Source organism: Microcebus murinus, chromosome 7 (genome assembly GCF_040939455.1).
Source record: "Microcebus murinus isolate Inina chromosome 7, M.murinus_Inina_mat1.0, whole genome shotgun sequence".
Classification (NCBI taxonomy): domain Eukaryota; kingdom Metazoa; phylum Chordata; class Mammalia; order Primates; family Cheirogaleidae; genus Microcebus; species Microcebus murinus.
In genome coordinates, this window is record NC_134110.1 from 43,274,859 (window position 1) to 43,296,490 (window position 21,632).

Here is a 21,632-nt window from a genome sequence, read left to right on the forward strand (position 1 = left end):
ATCAGCTGAGCATGGGAGTGCTGGGGGGAGGAGGAGCGAGGTTCTACAAGAATAGTGAGGATGTCAGGGCATAAAAGACATGAGTCAGACTCCAGCTTCACTCTCTCCTCTCCCATTCATTTCAACTCTTGAATGAGCTTTCTCCCTCAGTCTCCAGTTCAACTCCGCCATTCTTGAATTGAGCTCCCAGCTCTCCAGGAAAACAACTCTCAAAAGAAACTATTTCTAAAGGGCCGCAACCCAGCCCACAGAGAACCTGTCCTCAGGGCCTACTGCAGTGGGTGCCTGATGAAAACGTTGGTTGAATGACAGAAACGACAAAGGTGGTTAGGACACAGCCTCTGACTTGGGAATTGTGTGACTCTTCTGGCTCAGTTTCCTCATCTCTCCAATGGGGATGAGGATGGTACTTGCTTCACATGATTATGAGGATTAATGAGTTTAACAAAAGGCACCTAGGACGGTGCCTGGGTCAAGGTAAGGGCTGAGTAAATGGTGGCCGTTACTTTTGTTATTATTAATACAACCTGGATGAGCTCAGACAAGAGTAGCAGAGTCCCGAGGACTATGAAAGGTAAGAGAACGGTGGGATCATTTCTAATGAAAGGATCTAGAAATGTCATCAGAGTAGAGGTGAGGTCTGCACTACAGTGAGAAGAAAGCTGATGGCTTCACTAGGCAGAGCCTGGACTGCGATTGATTGCTGATGTCTGCTCTGGGCGAGAAAAGTACAGTGGTGGTGTGTGTGCCTGTTTGGCCTATGTTATGTTTGTTTTAGGATTCGGACATGTCAGGGCACATTTGGAATTCTGGCAAAACATACTTCATAGCAATTTTTTAAAATTCTAAGGCCCACGGGGGTGTTTGGGAGGTAACGCATCCTTAGGGAAGGCCCATACCTTGACTCGAGGAGACTGTGTTAGCCATCAGACAGGAATGCAGTTCTGACCGTGGCCTGGTGCTTGATCTCCAGATCAGGTCACCCTTTGGTCCAGGTCCCAAGGATCCATGTCTGATTTCACGAGGAAGGGACAAATATAAACTGCCAGAGTTGTCTCAACAAAAATCTCTGTGCGAGGCAGCACTGCAGGGCCCCGAGGTAGGAGGTAATGAGGTTGGGGGAGGTGAGGGCATGGGGAGAAGGACTCTCCTCGCTGCAGCAGTGTCCACTGTGGGCTTAGGTGTGGCAGGGGTGGGGGACATCGTGATGGTTTAGGGGCTCTGGCAGACAGGTGGTGTAGCTGCTGTGTGGCCTCGCAGGGGCAGGAGGTGATTTTTCGGTTGACCCCTTAGAGTGAAGAACACCCGTAATGAGGCTTCCAGGAACAGTGGGGAGGAGGTGCTGGAGATGATCAGGGCTTGGAGGCCCCGCCACAGTGGGTGGAGACAAAGCCTTCTGCACAGCGACCCAAATTTGGGGCCCTGGGAAACGCCGGCCATAATTACAATACCCTGTGGACGGGTGCTCTGAGTGCACAGAGGAGGAAGTGACTGGCTGCCTGGCGTGGGGGTGGGGCAGAGGCGTGGGAGATGCATGAGCAAAAGTACAGAGGCACGACAGGGAAGGCTGGGTCATGGGGTGGCGTGGATTTGGGGTGGACAGAGGTCAGAAGACAGTGGCGGGAGGCGAGGCTAGAAGGGGCGGGGAGTGGGGAAGGCCGACCGGGAAGAAGCACGGATATCAGGGCAGGGACTTTGTTTTGCTCACTGTCACGTTCCTGGTGCCTGGGACAGCACCTGGCACAGAGGGCCCGCTCCACGGGAAATGGTTAAATGACAGGATGGAGAGATGGAAGGAAGGAATTAGGACTTAGGAGAAATAGATGCTCCCTTTTCTTTCATTGAGAGCAACAGGGAAGGAAACCCGACTTGGGCTTTCAAAGGAAAGCAAACTTGAAAAGCAAGATTACGACACGAAAATATAGCCAAGAACTTAGGGTGTGTGTGTACATACACACAGAAGGCATAACGGTGTACAAGAGATGCGTTATGTTCTCAGCCCCAACCCACAAAAAAAGTACCTCTAAGTGAGGAAAAAAAAAAAAAAGAAAGGGAAGAGAAAGGCCCCAAGCCCCCTCCGCCGGATTGAAGGCACAAAGCAAAGGGGCGATCAGAGCATTCCCAGGATGCAACGCGACTTCCTCCAGGCGCCGAGGGGAGGGCCTCTCTTAACCTGTCCTCTGTGCTCCCTTCTCAGCCTCGATGGCTCAAAAGGACGCGGCTGGGAGATGCGCAGGCCGGGTCGCCCTGCCCAGTGGGGACACGGCCGCGAATGAGCCTCCTCTCCTTGTTCTCGCCTCGTCGCCAGTCTTTGGAGCCTTGCTGGGAAGGAGGAAAACCGGGCCAACGCCGAGATGAAAGCGCCTGTAATCTCATAAAAGAGACAGGCGGATGCTCTGAAAGGCACGGAGGAGCCAACACCTGCCATTTGCACTTCAAGGCAGCCGGGCGCAACCCATCCAGACGAGAAGAGGCCTGCCTGCCCTTCCCCCAGGTGCCTGGACTTGGGAGGGCAATGGCCTGGGGACCAGAGCCTGGTGCTGGTAGGTCCCGTGGGCCGCAGGAGGACCCACGAGGAGGGGACGGCGAGCCACCAAAGCCCAGGGCCTGGAACGTGCCTTTAGGAAAAGCCGCAGACTTAAAACCCCATCACCCCCTTTCCTTGTCTGCACAGGATATATTTGTCACTTTCTTTGTTCTTCAGAATACTGTGCAGTAGGGGAAAGTACCCAGCACCACACCCAGGCCCTTGCCCGTTGCCATCACAAAATAAGACTCCACCAGAATCGAGCAAAGAACTAGTCTGCTTCTAATGAGGCACTAACAAGAAGCTTTTTCTGCTTTTGCTCTCCTGACCCTGCGACCCTGCTAGAACCCAAGGTCAGGACATGGTCCCATTGCTCAACTGTAACTGGGAGAGAACAGGTTTTCTTGCAGTATGAAGCCAAGAAATCAAAGGCAGAAAGAGATGGATGATTTTCCAAAGGAAATCCCTAAATGATCAGGATAGCACCCTCTAACACATTTCTTACTTTTATTTACTAGTTCTCACAAGGATCTAGGAGAAGTATTAGGGGAGATCTCAAAGTATGAAGAGGAAAGCATGGTTCCTTTGGGTTGTGAGACACCAAGCTGGTGGGAGAGTCCCCGGGAAGCAGAGTTAAGTGGGAAGGAGCCGCGGCAGGACCAGTTAAGGGGCCTCCGCCCCTGCTCGGCCATATTCTTAGGATCTTGGGCTCTTGGTCATCTGTTCTAACTGCGGAAAGGCATCCACGTGCAGAGAGCCTTCAAAGGGTAATTAGCAGCTCTAAATGCTACTTCCAGTGCTGTCACTAACAGCTGCGTGGCCCCTGCTGGCCTGTCCTGCTCTGGGTCTTCACTGCACTTGAGGTTGGCTGGGACCTCTCAGGTGGTTCACCTCCAGCCCTCCAGAACGCTGAGATGCTAACAGCCGTTCCAGAAAGGTCACAGAGTATCATTGTTACTGAGAGACACCAGGAAGATGCCGGTCACGGCTGCAGGGAACTAGATATGACAGATCCAGCCTAGACTGAGGTTTGGGGAAAGCAAAGAAGGCAGGCGAGATGCTCCCCTTTGGGAATAGCATAAAATATTGAATGCAGCGGGAAGTCTTAAAACATGAGAGAAGCCACCCCAAAGCAGTTTCTCTGGGAATGACTGAATTACAGATACAGACTCTGAACATCCAAAAAATCCAAGGAAGAGATGAAAAAGCTCAGATAACAAAGCGATACAGAGAGAACCACTTTTCCAGGGGCTGATGGAAGTGTCTGAATGAAGCCGTAAGATGTATTAGTCAGTAGAAATCCACTGTCTCAAGAAAGGAAATTGGTTGTGAGTTTTAATTAGTTGGGGCTTTGATAAGTGGGGAACCTTGGAAGTGGTAAAATGCCAAGCGATGGGCCTGAAAGGGCAGGTCTTGGGAACAGGGACGGGCGAGCATGCCACTCCGGCGGCGCTGTGTAATGAGGCTGAAACTAGGCCAGGGCCGAATGGGGGCCAGGAGGCGTGGCTGGGCGGGAACCAACGGGCCCTTGCGCTCTGTCAGTCGAAGGCAAACGCCATCTGCTCTGGCTGCTGCCCACTCTGTCCCTTCTTTTCCTGCCTCACCATTTGTGGTTACGGTGACCTCGGCTTGTGGGACTTGAGTGCCCTTAGCACTGCTCTGTCCCTTCTGGCTTGGTACACACTGCCACCTCGGCCCAGGCGGCCTGGCAGAGACTGGCTGCCAGATCAGGCAGCAGGAGGAGGGCGGCAGCTCCCCGGCATGGCCTGCTGGCTCGCCTGCTTCCTTCTGTGGCCTTCTCTGAGCACCTCCACCCTACCAAGGACTGTGCTAGGTACTTGGAATATGACAACAGGCAATCTTTTCACCTGGTATTCACGGAGGAGGGAGGTAAGAACGCAGGCAGGGATGACAATAGCTTAAGTTCTGTGTATGAAGGAAAGGGAAAGTACTATCAGCAACTGGAGGCTACAGTGCATGGGGTCTGTGGGGTGGAGATCAGGAAAGGCTTGCCCCAGGAGCCAGTTGCTCTCATTAAGGCCATAGTTCTATGATGGATTCACCCATGCACTTGGGAGTTTCCTGGGCTCTGTGCACAAACTCTCCTCCCTATTAACAATTAATAGTGTCATAACCCTTTCTTTGTCATTACAAAGGACCAGGTAAGGAGATAATGGCTCAGGAAAGAGCCACCAGTGATGTGAAGCACATACTCCATGGTCAGTAAGTCCAAGCCAAGAGGGTTCCACATTCAAACTCCATTGCTGATGCTGCTCAAATCTCTAAATCAGCCCCTGAATCCCATGAGTTCAGGACTTCTAAGGACAGAAGGCCTAAGCCTTTGTTCTCTGCCTGCTCTTGTCATAAGGAGCAACACAAATGCCAGAGAACCTAACTCCACTGCCTCATTTCCAAGACATGGCTAAACTAACATGTTCTACCCATACGATGGAATCTTATTCGGCAAAAAAAGGAAGGGTGTATGAATACATGCCACAGCACGTATGAACCTTGAAAACACTGTGCTAAGTGAAATAAGCCAGTCACAAAAGACCACATATTGTATGATTACATTCATATGAAATTTCCAGAACAGGAAAGTCTACAGAGACAGAAAGCAGATTAGTGGTTGCCTAGAGCCGGCTGGAGGCAGGGCGGTTGGAGGGAAGTGCGTAGTGACTGCTAATGGGTGTGGGGTTTCTTTCTGGGATAATGAAAATGTTCTAAAATTGGAGTGATGGTTGCACAACTCTGTGAATATATTAAAAGCCAGTGAATGGTACACCTTCAATGGATGAATTACATGGTATATGAATCATCTCTCGATAAAGCTGTTTTTTTTTTTTTTAAACATGGGTTTCTACCTCCTCTTGGTTCCTGCTAGATTGTTGGATTATTAGGGTCACAGGGCAAAAGTCCCTTTGCTCTGCCCACCAGTATATCCTGAGGACCTGGCACATAGTAGCTGCTTATATATTTGCTAACAAATGACTATGTGGCTCTTTAAGCCTCAGTTTCTGCATCTGTAAAATGGAAATAACCATGCCTTTTGTAAAGGGCTACTGATCAGAGGAAGAGGCATGTAAGGTACTTGGCAGAGCCTCAGCATGCAACAGGGCGGGCTGAAGGGGGCCACTGACTAGACACCTGAAGGGGGATCTGTGCTACTGGGAATTCTGTTGTCACCCACCCTCACCTCCCATCACATGTGCATCTTAGAGGGAATGGCCAAGCTGACATGCAGAGCAGCCTGCATGATGCCACCGGGAGTGCCCAGAGCCCAGACCAGCAGGGGGCTGGTGGACACAACAGGTATTTCCTATTTCTGTTGGGAGATGCATTGAAAAGCCTCTCCCAGACCATGCCTGCCACCGCTGGCCAGGGTTGACTCCGGCTCTGAGTCCACGCTGTGTGTCGGTGGGATGCAATGGAAGAGCACTATATTTTTAGAACACCCAGCTGGGTGAGGGTCAAGGTTAAGACCACTGGAAACCCACTGTCCTTATGAACCCATCTCGTAAAATGTGGGAAAGACCTTTCAGGCCTCCAGAAACTTAGAAGTCTGAGCCTATCTGTTTGTCTCATTCTTACCTGGGTCCCGGAACCTTAGCCGGGGTCCCAGTGGGCAGCTCCTGGAGCACGTGTGTCCTTTCCAGTCCTCGAAGCCTTGGGGGAGCCACTGCCCTGGAAGGTGGCTCACACCTGCCCTCCAGTCCACAGAAAAGCCCACTCATAACTCCTCTTATCTTTCAAGAATCAGCTGAAATGCACCTTCTTCAGGGAAGCCCACTCTGTCTGTTCCACATAGGGTTAAGTCCCCACTGTATGGGCCCACAGCTCTGTTTTCCCCCTTCAGTCTGCAGTGGTATATTTTTGATTATCTGTCTAAGGTCTGTCTCTCTCACCATCCTGTGAGCACTACGAGGACAGACCTGGGTCCTTCTTGTGTGCTGCTGTGTCCCCAGGGCTTAGCGTGCAGCCTGGCATGCAGCAGACCCTCAGTAAGTGACTGTGAGACAGTCCCGCTGACACTCCTCTGTCTCCCCTGCTACACAGCCTCCTGCTCTGGCTGGGCGGGAGATGTTCCCTTCCTGGTCCCACTCCCCATGAAACCAGAAGGGGCTTGCTGGAGAGAACACTTGGGTCTCCTTGTCGGGCAGCTCCCTCGTGTGGGAAGCAGAGAGGAAGGGGGTAGACCGTGTGGGCCAGGGGAAGGCTGAGGCTAGCACTCTGGCCCAGCCAACTCCACCCACCCTACCCTCTGCTTGGCAAAGCCTCCTTCCTCCTCCGGAAGCCACCAGGGAAGGGGCACAGCTCTAACGTTGTGGAGATTCTACCAGGGACCCTCGGCCGTAGGAGCTGACCCACTGGTTTTTAGACATTTATGAGACCCACAGTGAGAAGCACATGTTCTGTGGCAATCCCATGTGTGCACACACCTACATACGAGAGCGAAAGTGGCAAAGCAGTCCTCGCTCCTCCTATGGAGGGAGTATTCTAACACCTATTTTCTATTGCATTTTGGAAAAGCTTCTTGTCATGACCTGCTAACAGGAACACACACAACCAACACAGTAGACAGGGCCAGTGGTCTGAAGGGGGCCCTGCACTTGGGGTTTAATGCTCTGTGGTCCCCATCTCAAAATCCTTAATAATTTTTGTTTGCATTTGAGTTTTGTGAGGTGTGATGGAGTGCACAGTGCCGCTTCCTGCATTCCAGGACGCCCCTTCCCTTCCCTTGCTCCTCTGCCTAGAGACAGCTGCTGTCCTCCGTCCCCGGCAGGGGCCTGGCTCTGAAAGGGTCACGATCAAGTGTGCCTCCCAGGCACCTGTGTACTTCCCGACCAGTGGTCCTGTGCCTGAGGGAGCGTGACATTAAAGGGCGAATAAAAAATACCATGACAAGTTGAGACACTGCAGAAGAAAGGACAAAGCCTCTTCCATGCCTTTTGAACAAAGGACTCTGCGTTTTCATGTTGCACTGGGCCCCAGAAATCCTGCGACCGGCCCTGCCTACTAAACCGATTTCACAACTCATTAATGCATTGTGACTGGCAGTTTGAAAAACACCATGCTAAGCCAGCAGAATGGTGCAGATGACAAAAATACAAACTTCTATCAGACAGACTGAAGATTCCATCCCGATTCTACAACAAATTGGCTGTGTTTGGGGGCGTGTCACTGAACCCTCAACTTCTGTGTCCTCATCTGCAACACCAGCATAATGCCAGGTCCTACCTTCAGAGTCGTGGCGGGGATGGAATAAGTTAGCGCGCCGTGCGGAGGGCAGTGCCCGGAATCTAAGAACGTGGCTATGATTATCACTAGATTCCCATCTGTCTTTTGCTGGCTCTGATTTCCTGCCACTTTGATGTACTTCTCAGAGGAGGGGATCCCTGAGCTGGGTTTTGAGGAGCAAGCAGAAGTTTACTGGCAGCCCAGAGAGGGAAGGAGGATGTCAGGGCAGACAGACAGAGGGCAGAGAGAGGCTCAGAAGTGTGATGTGTTTATGGGAAGTGAAAGCAAACCTTCCAGTGGGAGGTGAGCTGGGGGAGGGGTCGCTCTGGGGAGGGGCTGGGCAGCAGGGAGGGTTTCAGGCAGGCTTGTGCTTTCCTCCTGCAGGGTGGAGGAGGGGGGGTGGGAGAGGTGAAACCGAAGGCTTCTAGAAGAGGCCAGGTGTGAGATGCACGCCCAGTGACAGCGTAAGCAGGGAAGGAGAGCAGAGGATGAGGCTCACTGGGGAGGCTGGAGTGGGTGTGGAGGCCATGTGACTGTCTGAGTGGGGGAGAACCAGGAGGAAGAGCAGGTGGGGGTGGGGGGTAGGCAGGAAGAAGAGGAGAAGGAAGAGGATCATCCATCCAGCATGAAGGTGAGTGAATAAGAATGATATTTAGTCTATTTTTAGAAATCTCCAGGGATGCAAAATCTATAAATTAACTTAAAGAGCGAGGAGTATTCACGAAATTGTCCTGCTCCCTCTTTTAAAACCAAATCTAACTCCTTTTGGCTACTAAGCCCAAACCAGATAAACTTTACAGAAGCCACCATGCAGGTGAGTTCTAATCCCCATTATCTCAGTGCCACAGATTTCTGGAACCTGGTGGAAGAAGTTCTAAAGTATGTAACAAGTTAGAACTAAGTGGCATCTATGAAAGGGGGGACATCAGAAGGGAAACTTGCAAACGTGATGTATCCACCGGTCCCCGGGGCAAGGCGAGTTTCTAGCTGCCCACAGAGCTCAGACAGCCGGGGGGGGGGGGGGGGGGGGGGGGAGAAGTATGCTCAGAGACGAGCCAGATATCTGCTTTTGACGATAACACCAAGAACCACCTTCTTTTTTGGAAGGTGCAAGTAAGTCTTCCCTCTGCTTTTGCACTTCAAAGTTATTACCTCAGCCATAGCCATTTGCTAGCAAGTGGTTTTTAAGTACTCCGAGAAATTAATTTTGGAGCGGAAGTCTCTGATGCCTGGCTGCTGGGTGGGAGTGGGAAACAGATACTCCCTATGGTTTCAGGTCAGACTAAAGGGGAGACAGTGATAACAAGGGCTTCCCATGCAGACAGGACTTTACAGTTTACACAATGCTCCGATTTTGCCCTCTTGTTTGTGCTCACAACAGCCTTCTGGGATAGAGTACGTGGGGACTGTCATCCCAACATCACCCGTGGAGAACCTGCAGCCCTCTGGGAACTGACTCGTAGTCCCAGGGCAAGGATGTAGGCAGGTTTTCTGCCTTTTGCTGGCTGTCCTGCCAAAATACTACGTTATCCAAGGTGAACCCCTCAACTGTCTGGAGATCACACATTTGGGGAAATGCAGCCATGGCCATTACAATCAGATGGTTCTGATAAAAAAAAAATCAAAACACCCTTCCCTAAGTGTTTGTGATGGGCCTGGGGCTGGGCTCTGTGCAGAGGTGGCATGAAGACAGTCATGCCACCACCACTTTTGAGTACTTACGGTCCAGGCACTTTATACATCTTTGATCTCATTTAATAATTCTCCAGACATCCTGATGAGGCAGTGTCATCAGCTGCTTTATACAAATGGGAAAACATCCTCTAACCTAACTCAGGAGCTCTGGACAGCCAAACAGAGAGGCTGGGGCAGCACTGACTTCATGCTGATTGGGCCCTTTCCAAGTAGCTTTACCTGCTTCATTTTTCCAATGCCCCTGAGAGGTGTCTCATTTTGAGAAAACTAAGTTTCGGAGAGATTTAGGCAAGTTGATGATTGATCATGGCGATGGAATAGGCCTTTATGCTGTTCCTCTTTAAATTTTTTAATTTCACAAGCTACATCTGATTGCTATGACAGTTATGTGACACAGAAGGGTTTAAAGTAAAAGCATCTTGCATCTCTGTTTCTCTATTTCCACTCCCCAGAAGTAACTGCTTTTAACAGTTTGATGTATAAGCTTTTCCCATGCACAAACACACCTACATATGGAGTTTATTTTTCACCAAAGAGATGGTACTCGATGCATTATTCAGTGACTTGCTTTATTCACTCAACCATGAGTCACAACTATCATTCCCCATCAACACAGACAGAGAGAGTTCCTTATTCTCTGGAACAGATCTCATTGTCTCAATGTAGCATAAACCATTCTCATGTTGATGGGCTCTTAGGCTGTCTCCCATTTCTCATTGATTCTGGACCAAACATCATTGTAAATGGAATAGATTCTTGAGATATAAACTTCCAATAAACATTAACTATTATTTTTAGCCTTGTTATGTAGCTTTTTTCAATTGATGGCCTCAATTCAATTCCTATAGCAAGCGCTCATTTCAAAAGATAGTTGTTGGAGTTAACTAGTCCCAGTCTTTGTTTTCATGGCCCCAGGTGTTATATTTGCCTAATCCAATACTGAAATTGGGTTCAGATAGGTAAATTTTGAACTGACATTACTTTTCCAAATTTTCTGACTCATTTCCTAAAAGGGGTTTAATTCTTGTAGGAAACTATATAGTACAAGGTATTTAAAGTTGCGTTTTGGGTTTCTAAGAGAAGCTGTGGACTTCTAGCCTAATATAAAGAAGTGGGGAAGCTGGACAGCCTAACATGTCTGTTCTAGCTCAAATCATTTTATTCAACTAACTCAAATGACAAGGAGCAGAATATGTCACCTATAGATGTTACCTCATCAGGCCCTAGACCACTTCTCTCTCTGCCCTGTGTCGGTTCCTCCCGAGTATTCCTCTCCTCCTTCTTATAGGTTTCTTGACATCCAGACTGCTTCCCTTTTTCAAAATTCTCATCCTCTGCTTTTTTTTTCTTTTTTGTCTTTCTCCTTCAAGATGGGCAGCAGAGTAGGAAACAGTCTCATGTTTTTTCTTCTTTCCTGATGTTCCAAGATTCCTTCTGTTATCATTTCCTTTCTGTTTAGAGAACTTCTTTTAGCTATTCTTTTAGAGTAGGTCTGTAGGCCCCAAATCCTCAGCTTTTTTTCATCTGAGGATGTCTTGATTTCCCTTTCCTTTCTGAAAGATAGTTTTTGATGGACATAGGATTCTGGGTTGACAGTTCTTTTAAAAATGATGCGCCATTTCCTTCTGGCCTTCATGCTTTCTGATGAGAAATCTGCAGCCATGCATATTGTTTTTCTCCTGTAAGTAAGGCGTTGCTTCTCTCTCAGTGATTGCAAGAGTTTTTCTGTGTCTTTAGTTTTCAGACATTTGAGTATGATGTGTCTGGTTGCAGATTTCTTTGGCTTCATCCCATTCAGGGCTCACCTAGCTTCTTGAATCTGTAGATTTATGTCAAATTTGGAAAGTTTTAAGCTATTATGTCTTTGAGTGGTTTTTCAGCTCAGTCATCTTTCTTCTGTCTGGGACTTTGATGACATCAAAATCTTTTTTTATAGTTCCGCACACCCCTGGGGTTCTGCTATTTTTTCCCCAGTCTACTTTCTCTCTGTTGTTCAGATTGGGTTATTTCTATTGTTCTATCTTCAACTTTCCTGATTCTTTCTTCTGTCCCCTCCCTTCTGCTATTGAGCTCATCCAGTGAGTTTTATAAAGTTTTAGTTATTGTATTTTTCAGTTCTGAAATTTCCATGAGGTACTTTATGACTTCTATTTCTTTGCTGAGACTTTCTATTTTTTCATTTGTTTGAAGCACATTCATAATAGGTTATTGAAGCATTTTTTTAATGATGGTTTCTTTATAATCTTTGCCAGATAATTCCAACTTCTGTGTCATCTTAGTGTTGGCATTTATTGTCTTTTTTCATTCATTTTGAGATCTTCCTGGTTATTGGTATGAGTGATTTTTAAAACTGAAGCCAGATTATAAGATTTGGGATCTTATTTAAACCTTCTGTTCCACCTGGCTTTCCCTGGCACTGTTCCAACAGGGGAAGCGGGTGTGTGCCTCCTCATTACCACCAAGTGGGGGTCCAGGTTCTCTATTTGGCCCCAGTGACATCTGAGGGGGAGTCTCCTCATTACTGGCCAGGGATGGGAGTTCCAGCTTCTTGCAAGGCTTTCGTTGATATTTCCCTGGCTGGAGGAGTTAGGAGTGCCTTTTACTGTTCCCACGCTACCTTTGCCACTGATGTCAAGGGAGTGGGTGTGGCCAGGTTACCACTGGGCAGTGGGGCAAAAGCTTCTACTCCCTACTTGACCCTCCCTGACACCATCTGGTAAAGGGAAGAGGGGGGAGGCTGGGAGACTGGCTGCAACCCAGGTGAGGGTGGAAGTCTAGGCTCCCCATTTGGCCTTTGCTGGTGAAAGTAGGGGCTGGGACGTAGTTTTTTCTGTGATGTTTGGATGGAGCAGAACGGTTACTATCTAAAAGTTTCCTATCTTGCTAGATTGCTTTCTTCCTGATTCTTTGGTTAGAGAGAGCAGGCTTTTGTTGGGGCTTTTTTTTTTTTTTTTTTTTTTTTTTGGTCTAGGCCCATTGGCACATCTGGTTGATGGCTTCTTCAGCTTCGAGTCTGGGATATATGAGGCAAAACAAACATAACAAAACAAAGACAAAAACCAAAACCCAGAGAACTCACTACTATGCCATGCCTTGTGTTATGATGTCCCTAGTTAGTCTGCCTTCTCTCCACCTTTCAGAGTCTTCTGCATGCTTTCTATATAACGTCCAAGATTTTCAGTTGTCCTGAGTGGGAGGAATAGTGAGTCTACTCCATTTTCCTGGAGATGGTGGTCCATCAACATTAGCAATTTTCATTTCCCTTTCTTCCCAGGCCTATTGAGGCACCATCTTTACTCATTCCCATTTCCTCTCTACCCTTATAGACGCCTGTTCACCCAGTGTGCCAACACTAGCTTCATCTTTCTAGCCTTCATGAAGGTGATGGCGAGGAGGAGAGAGGAAAGCTAACATTGGGAGATACCAGAGCAACAGCCATTACCCTTTCCAAAGTCCTTTATGAATCTCCACTGTCTGCAGACAAAAGACCAAACTCATTAGCCTGCAATAGACACTTTTCCCAGCTCTGGCCTGTCTTCTTTCCACCCAGAGGCCCCCTTCAGTTGTATTTGGAAGTCTATCTTCTGCCTGGCTGGCATGTCTGCTTCTCTCACTCCATCCCTGCACACAGGATGCATTTCTCAATGCCCACTCTCTCCCATAATAACTTCTAGCTGGATCAGAAGTCCATCCCTCAGGTTGGTACTTACATTAGCACTGATAATTACTAAAGGTCAATTGGATTTTAAATTCATTAAGGAGCTGGGTCATGCTTGATACTTCCTTGTCTCATGGCACACGTGAGCATCTGATAAATACTTTTTGGGGAAGAATGACTAAGGCCCTTGCCTGATGGAAGAACCTGGAGAACTGAACAGAAATCCAGCGCCAAGTATATAAGACCAACCATGGGCACAGTTATCTTAAACACCTATTGGAAAGAAGCAGGAGAGAGTTGGAGAATCTAATCAAAGTTGTAAATACATCTAAATAAAGAACAGGTTTAGAAGAGGGCTGAGAGAAGCAGTCACGCAGGTAGAAGTGTCTTGGCCTGGGGAAAGGCCTGTAGGGACCTGGAGACAGGGATGGGCCCACTGTGCTGATGGACACCCAGTCTGAGGCTCCCATGTGTGAATCCCAGACCAGCTCCCCACAAGAATTTTGTGCTCACCCAGGAGGCCTTGGAAACCTAACTTCCCATTTCTATGTCCATACAGTCAGTGATTCAATTGTCTGGGCTTGTAGAAGACTTATTTTTCACTTCAAATAAGCTAGCCTCTCATCTCTTATGAGTTTGGTTGCCATAAATCCATTTATAAGAGCAATAATAATAATAACAACAGCAACAACTAAACATTATTGAGTACTTATTATGTGCCAGACTAAGCTGGGAATTTCATGGATCATCTCATTTTATCTTTGCATCATCCTGTGGGGTAAACACTATGATCATCCCATCTCATGGATGAAACTACATCACTTGCCCACGCTCAGAAGAGTCAGAGCTGGGATTTGAACCCAAGTCTCTTGACTCAAGGCCTGTTCTTCTCCACTGGGCTTTCTACCATAGCCCTTTCTCTGTGCCAGCCATCACTCTCAGCTCCTTATGTATATGAACTTGTCCAACCCTCCAAACAACTACTACCCCCACAACAGATAGGTCCTAGTTCTATCTCCAATTTACAGCTAAGGAAACAGAGGCACAGAGAGGTCATGTTACATGCCCAAAGTCACACAGCTATTATTAGTGAAGCAGTATTTGAATCCGGACAATGCAGCAAAGGCTCATTGTCATGCTGCCTATTTGGGGGCACTTGCCTGACTCCTAATAGATCTAAGTCCCTTGAGGGAAAGTATCCAATCTTGCTCATTTTTGTGTCCTCATCAGCTTCTGTAGTGGCTAGCACAGAGTAAACTGTATTATATGTTGGTTTAGCTGAATTCTCCTGGAAGGGCAACCCATAAGCCACCCGACCTGTCCCAACTATGTTCTGACTCCACGAAGATCCTCGAATATGCAAACTCATCTAAAGTGGGTTCATGTTAGGCTGCAGGCTACTCATTCTACTTAACTCACTTTGTAAAACATTCTGTTTTAATATAGCATGGGCCTGGGTCCCCTGGGGAAAAAAAAAAAACACCACCGGACAGAATACAAATTCAAGGGTCATAGAGCTGTGAATAATTTTTGCTGGAGCATCTTTTTCACATCTGGGGACCTGAGTTTTCAAGTAATTCAGCACTAGAAGTGGGAGGCTGGCAAATCCCATCTTATCATCATCTTTTGAATCCAGTTGAGACCTGAAAAGTTTATCAAAGTGGAATAAAGTTAGCAACTTGGTCTAGTGGTTGTCAATGGTGGATGCTTTTGTTCCTGCAAGGGACATTTGGCAATGTCTGGAGACAGTTTTGGTTGTCCCAAGGTGGGAGGGGGGTATGAGTGCTACTACTATCTAGTGCACGAAGGCCAGGGATACTGCTAAACACCCTACAGTGCAAGATGATCTATCGCAACAGCCCAAAATGTCACCAGTGCTGAGGTTGAGAAATCTTGATGAGGCAAGCAGCCCCCAGATCTGCATGGGCAAGTGGTTTTAAAGATGAAACATTGCTCAACAATTAAATGAGGTTTTATGAGATTTTATTCTCAGAGAGCAGGCACAGATCACTAGGGGAAAAATGAAAGTGAACATTTTGTGCAAAAGTAGAACCATCTTAGTTTGGGAGCACACTCTGGAACAATGCTTTTCGAAGTAAGGTCTTATGATCTCCTCCCAGAAACCCAGCTGGGAAGCTCATTAAAATGCAGATTTCTGGACTTCACCTCAAACCCTCCAGATCAGACTCTCTTGGGGTGAGTAGGAGGGATCTGCATTTTCTGGACACATCCAGGTGATCTGGATACACAGCTCCACTCCTCCACAAGTAGGGGAGGTAAGTTGGGGTGAGAGGTAGACAGAGCACAGGCATGGTGGTTCTTAAACAGTTAATTAAAAATGCTCATTCTAGCATGGTTTCTCCAACTTCAGTCTTTCGTACTACACCCTTGTGAATTGTGCCCTAGACAAATAACACTCGTATTACTCTTTGCCTAATAATTTAAGAAATCAAACCACTCTGTAAATTCTATCATCTTTCTAAGCAACGATACTCATGAAATCATAGGTTCAATCAGCTAGTTATATTTTTGCCTCATATTCCGGAGAATACATAACTATGAGAATCAACAATATTTGTCCACACCACTTAAAATTGACAAGCCACATGTGCAGGAGGCAGTGCGTGATGGCAATGCAACTAGACTGCCAGGAGAATGTTCCTCACGGGGACCGCCCAGTGGGGCAGGCTCACGTGGCTCTGCAATTGGAATCTCAGAGCCGCCTTCTCAGGAATGAATGACAATCCTGTGCTCCCTGGAGAAGGAATAGAGTCCGCAGATGATCACGTGCCTAGTCTTGTTCAGTGGCCTCATCGACAGCCACCAGCTCCTACTGATGAGCCTTTGAAAAGAGCCATCTTAAACTCAGCACTATGGCAAAATTTAGGACCAATGAATTTTGAAGGGTCACCGAGGCTCACAAATCAGAACCCATGCATGAGGAGCAGAAGTCACTCCAACTAGAAACTGGTTTCTATTTGCTATGGTTTGGATATTTGTTCCCTCCCAAAACTCATGTTGAAGTTTGATCCCCAAGGTTGGAGGTGGGGCCTAGTGGGAGGTGTTTGGGTCAAGGGGGCGGATCTCTCATGAATAGATTAATGCCCTCCCTTGGGGGTGAACTCTCACTCTGATAATTCCCCTGAGAGCTGGTTGTTAAAAAGAGCCTGGCATCTCTCCCTCCCTCTTGCCACATGCACTGCACACAAAGCGGGGCTCCCCTTCACCTTCTGCCATGAGTGGAAGCAACCTGAAACCCGCATAAGAAGCAGATGCTGAGCTTGGGACGTGGTGGCTCACACCTGTAATCCCAGCTACCCAGGAGGCTGAGGCAGGAGGATCACTTGAGCCCAGGAATTCAAGACCAGCCTGGGCAACATAGCCAGACCCTGCCTGCCATCCATCCATCCATCCATCCATACATCCATACATACATACATAAAAGCAGATGCCGGCACCAAACTTCTTGTACAGCCTGCAGCACCATGAGCCAAATAAACCTCCTTTGTTTATAAATTACCTAGTCTCAGGTATTCCTTTATAGCAACACAGAATGGACTAAGACACCATTGTCATCCTCCTGTTCCCAGAGACCCCCTTTAGAGCTATTGACAGAAGAAGAAGCATGATATTAATACAATGAAAATTACAAAAAACTTTAATGTCTCTCTCTGCTAAAATGCAGAATAAATGGGTGAAGTTTGTCTTTCCATTTACATCCTTTCCCAGAAAGCCTAAACTCCACATGATGTGACTTACAACTGGGCTCTGCACACAGCCCACCTTTCTACAAACCCAGTGAACACAGCAGCAGCCCAGGACTTCGAGCACGCTCGGATTAGCCAACACCACTTTATTTTTGTCTTTTCCCTCCAGTTTGCATTAAGCTGCCTGCATAATTTCCACCTCAGGTGAAATCTCTCTGTGTTCGTTATTTCCTACTTGAAATACGTTGATTTTCCATGTAAGTCAGGAGATCGGCAAGTAGGGTGTGGGCTGTGAGGTGTGACTGTGCAACTGGGTTAAGAGGAGGTAAAGACACAACACTCTCAGACTCAGGGAAGACAAATGCAGCAAAAACCCCATGACAGCATGTTTCTCTGGGGTAAAGATCTGGGACTTACAGGGGATGTGTCTGAGTGAGGCCATAAATGGATACACCTTCTTCTCGAATACCTCAAAGGGACTATTATTTAAGTTTTTCTCTTTGTGCAATGTTAAATCATCCGTGTTTAGCTCTAACTGAAAAGACAATAGGAGGCATGAGTTTTAAGCACCAATATGCATTTACCGAGCACCTACTATGAGCCGAGAAGGCTCTATGTGTTGAGGACAAAGTCCCTGCTCTCACTGAGGAATAGGAAAGAAAGGCCGTTAGAATACATGTCTGGAAGAGGAAATGTTCCCAGTGCTGTGAAGAAAAACTGAGTGGGAGATTTAGAGAGGGTGGTCAGAGGATCTCTGTAGGAGTCAGAGGGGGCTATACCTCTGGGAGGGAGATTAAAAAAAAATGGAAGATGCACTCTGGAAACTTAGAAACTTCGAATTCCATGAATATCTGGCTGGGGACATGGATTCACTGCCCAGCTCAGTGCTTCGGGCCAGGAGGGGTTCCATACATGGTTGCTGACTGGGTGTCCCGTGGTGTTGACTGAACCCCTCATCCTGGACACCAGGACTTTGTAAAATTGTGAGAAGCGCCAGGGAGTGAGTACCGGGCAAGTCCATGCAAACCACTGCTGCAACTGGAAGAACAAGGCTAGGAGCAGGTTCTGCTGAACTAGGGCAGGAGCCAAAGGTGAGGCGGGGAAGGGTAGACTCGGGGCCCGCCTGCCTGGGTGTGCACCCCCGTGCAGCCGCTCTCCAGCAGAAGGACCTCAGCAAGTGGCTTAGCTTCTCTGCGCCGCAGTTTCCTCATCTGCAAAAGGATTATGATAAGATATCTGTCTCACAGGATTACTGTCAAGCTCTAAGGAGTTAACACAGGCAAATGCTTAGGACAATGCTGGTCACACAGAGTCGTCCGTAAGTATCAGCTGGCATGATTTTTCTGTGGGTGAGACATATTGGGTTTTCTTGTTCATATTTGGATTTGAAGCAAAAAAGCAAAAAATAAGCAAACAAAAAAGAATCCTATAATGTGGAGCTTATGAAGGGTGAGAGAGTGAAAAAATGAGAACCTGACGGGGAGACTGTCACTGGCTGAGCACAGTGGCTCACACCTGTAATCCTAGCAATTTGAGAGGTCCAGTCGGGAGGATCACTGGAGGCCAGGAGTTTGAGATCAGCCTGGGCAACATAGTGAGACCCGTCTCTACAAAAAATTCAAAACAGCTGGGCATGGTGGCATGTGCCTGTAATCCTAGCTGCTCGGGAAGCTGAGGCAAGAGGACTGCTTGAGGCCAAGGAGTTTGAGGCTGTAGTGAGCTGTGATGATGTCACCATTGCACTCCAGCCTAGGTGACGGAGTGAGCCTCTGTCTCTAAAAGAAAAAAAAAATGAGAAGCAGGTGGGGGCTGGGCCTAGTTCTGCCTCTGACGTTGGGAATTTATATCTGTAAACTTCACTCCTTTTTTTTGTTCTTTTTTTAAAGAGCTGAATTTGTATCTGTTAAGTGGTTGTGTATTCTTTTCTGCAAGTGATCATTAACATCACCGCATCTAGAGAAGCAGCAAGGATTTTCCACAGATGAATGATACCACCTCCACCACCACACCACCATCGCTGTCCCTGAGGCTTTCTCTACCCTGGTGGCTTACCAAAATGACGAGAGCTTTGGAGTAAGCTCAATAACTGCATAGCTGTGTCGCTTTGGGTAAGTCACTTCACTTCTATGAGGTTAAGTTTCCTCATCTGTACGATGGGTTTTTGGTAAAATCTACGAAGCACCTAGGAAAGGTTTGTCACATGCATGGAGAGCTGAATAAATGGTGGCTTATTTTCATGGTGTGAACTGATTGGTCCCTGCTGATATGTCTGTTAAGGTCCTGAAATGTCTCATTCACTCGATGAGGACTGGCCACCATGATTTCTCTTCATGCATCTGGGTTTCCAAGTAGAGCAACACTGCTTAGGGCCTCTAAGCCAAAACACAGCCTTCCAGTGATCCGGGCCACCACATCTGGCAAGAACAACAAAGCTGTCCTGACACACTGGAGGGGGGTTTGCCCCCCACCCCGGTCACCCTGTTGGCCCCATTTCCAGCCATTTATTTATACAGAGTTGACTAGGTAGGAGGTGAGGCTCCCCCACAGACCAGCTTAAAGAGCTGCAAACTCTTCAGTTCTTTGTCAGGAAAACAGGATAACCAAGTGGTGTGTGAGGCCATACTCTGGAATGCTAACCTAGTCTTTAGTGTTCCGGTTCCTTTGACAGTCTACTTCAGTAAATGGAAACTAAATCGCTCTATTAAATTTCTAAATGCCACATTGAAGAAATAGAACAGACAAAACAAAAGGCTCAGTCTGAAGGGGATAAATCCCGAACCAAACAGTGGGACACAATGTTTCCTAGAAACAATGAGTCTTGATGTTCAGACCAAGAAATGCAATCATCAGTGATGGCTTAGAACTGCAAGGTTTTGTTGAGTTCTTTAAGAATGATGCTAGGTGCTCTGCAGCATTGAGTCATGGCGGTTACGGTTCCCCCTGGACAAGATCATTTAATTCTGGCAACCCCATGAGATAGGCATTATCATTCTTCCCATTTAATAGGTGACAATACTGAGGCACAGTGAGGTTAGTAACAAAATTATTAAGTGGGGAGGGGGAATTTTAATCATGGTTTGTAACCAGTATGTTGTGCTGCCTCTCATGATGTAGAGGGGACTCCAGTGCCCAGTGCCAGGAAAAGCCCAGACTCCCAGGACACCGAGGGTCTATCAGGGTGCCAAGAAACAACTCATACTTGGCTCAAGACATCACAGTTTCTAAAGTGCATGCCCACACGCTGGGTATATGGAAATCCATCATAACCTTAAATGTTATACAGTTGACTCTTGAACAATATGAGGTTTGGGGCACCAACCCCCCTGAACAGTTAAACATTTATGTATAACTTTTGATCCCCTGCACAAACATTTGTGTATAACTTTTGATTCTCCCAAAGCATAACTGTCAATAGCCTACTGTTGACTGGTGATAATAGTCAATTAACACATTTTGTATATTACATGTATTATATAATGTATGCTTATAATTAAGAAAGCTAGAGAAAAGAAAATGTTATTAAAAATCACAAAGAAAATAAAATATATTTACTATTCATTAAGTGAAAGTGGATCATCATAAAGGTCTTTATCCTCATTATCTTCACGATGAATTGGCTGAGGAGGAAGAAGAGGGGTTGGTCTTACAGTTTCAGGGGTGGCAAGGGCAGAAAAACTCCACACGTATGTGGACCCTGCAGTTCAAACCAGTGTTGTTCAAAGGTCAGCAGTATGTATCCCTATTTCATAGCCATGGAAACTGAGGCTTGGTGAAGTTAAATAACTTCACTGGGATCACCCACATAATTTACATTTATTATCTCCTAATTTCCAGACACTATTCTCTACCTGATGATGTGTAACCAAGTCTAGGCACAACAATGTAAGGATTGGGGAAAGCTTCAGATATTTACTAAGCCCCCTCCATACCTAGTATGTGCTCAGACCTAGGCAATGAGGGCAGCAGAGCAGGGACTGGCTCCAGAGCCAGACAGTTGGCTAGGTGACCCTGGCCAAGTGATTGAGTATCTCTGAACTTTGGTCTCTTGGTCTATAAAATGGCACAACAGCAGCTACTAGACCATGAGCTTGTTGTCAGCAGGGAAACTGTCTGTTTTGTTTACAGCTGAAGCCTCGGCCTGTTGCATAATATTCAGCATGTAGATGGTCAATAAATGTTTTCTAAGAATAAATGGACCAAAAAATCACTTTGTAGTGTTTCTATAGGGATTAAACAAGATACTGTATGCATAGTGCATAACACAGGACTAGAGCTCAAAAGATGCCAGTTACCTTCATCATTCTGTCATGGGCTTGTCTATTGAGCAACCTGTGGCATCTTCCCAAGAGCCCCATGAAATAGGTCTTGCTATGCCCATTTTCTGCAGAAGGAAACCAGAAAAGAGGGCAGGGTGTAAAAGAAGAGCTCATTCCTTTTTAATAAAAAATAATGCTTTAAAAAAAGTCATAGCAAGGAACTGTAGGAAGGTTCTAAAGTCAGTCCAGGGAGAACAGAATGGCTGTGGGACTTGGAACTTTGGGTCTAAACTGCTGGGTATTTCTGTCTCCCCCTGTAGTCCTCCACCTCTGAGGGGCATCCCAGGACTGGGCAGGATGGACTCCCCACCTTTGCATTTGCCATCAGCCCCTCCTGTCAGCAGAGAGCTCCCGGCCGAGACACAGTGCCCAGCTGTGCTATTACTGACAATAATAGTAATTCTAATGAATTGCAGGCTGATGAATCGCTGATTGCAAGAGAGACAAAAATTAAGAGTGAGCTGATTGAAACTCTTAATAAAGCTTATGCT

The 21,632-nt window shown here is 47.1% G+C and overlaps 1 protein-coding gene across 12 annotated transcripts in view; it reads right to left on the reverse strand.

The window, feature by feature from the left end:
* Nucleotides 1-21,632, reverse strand: part of ZHX2 (zinc fingers and homeoboxes 2) — a 155,064-nt gene that overhangs the window by 38,300 nt on the left and 95,132 nt on the right. For 2 of the 12 annotated variants that reach the window (XR_012920163.1, XR_012920160.1), the window contains one exon: nt 18,043-21,206. The exons of 8 other annotated variants lie outside the window; for them this stretch is intronic. The gene's annotated coding sequence lies outside the window, so the exon portion shown is untranslated. 2 more of the 12 variants (XR_012920162.1, XR_012920164.1) reach the window with 2 other exon arrangements.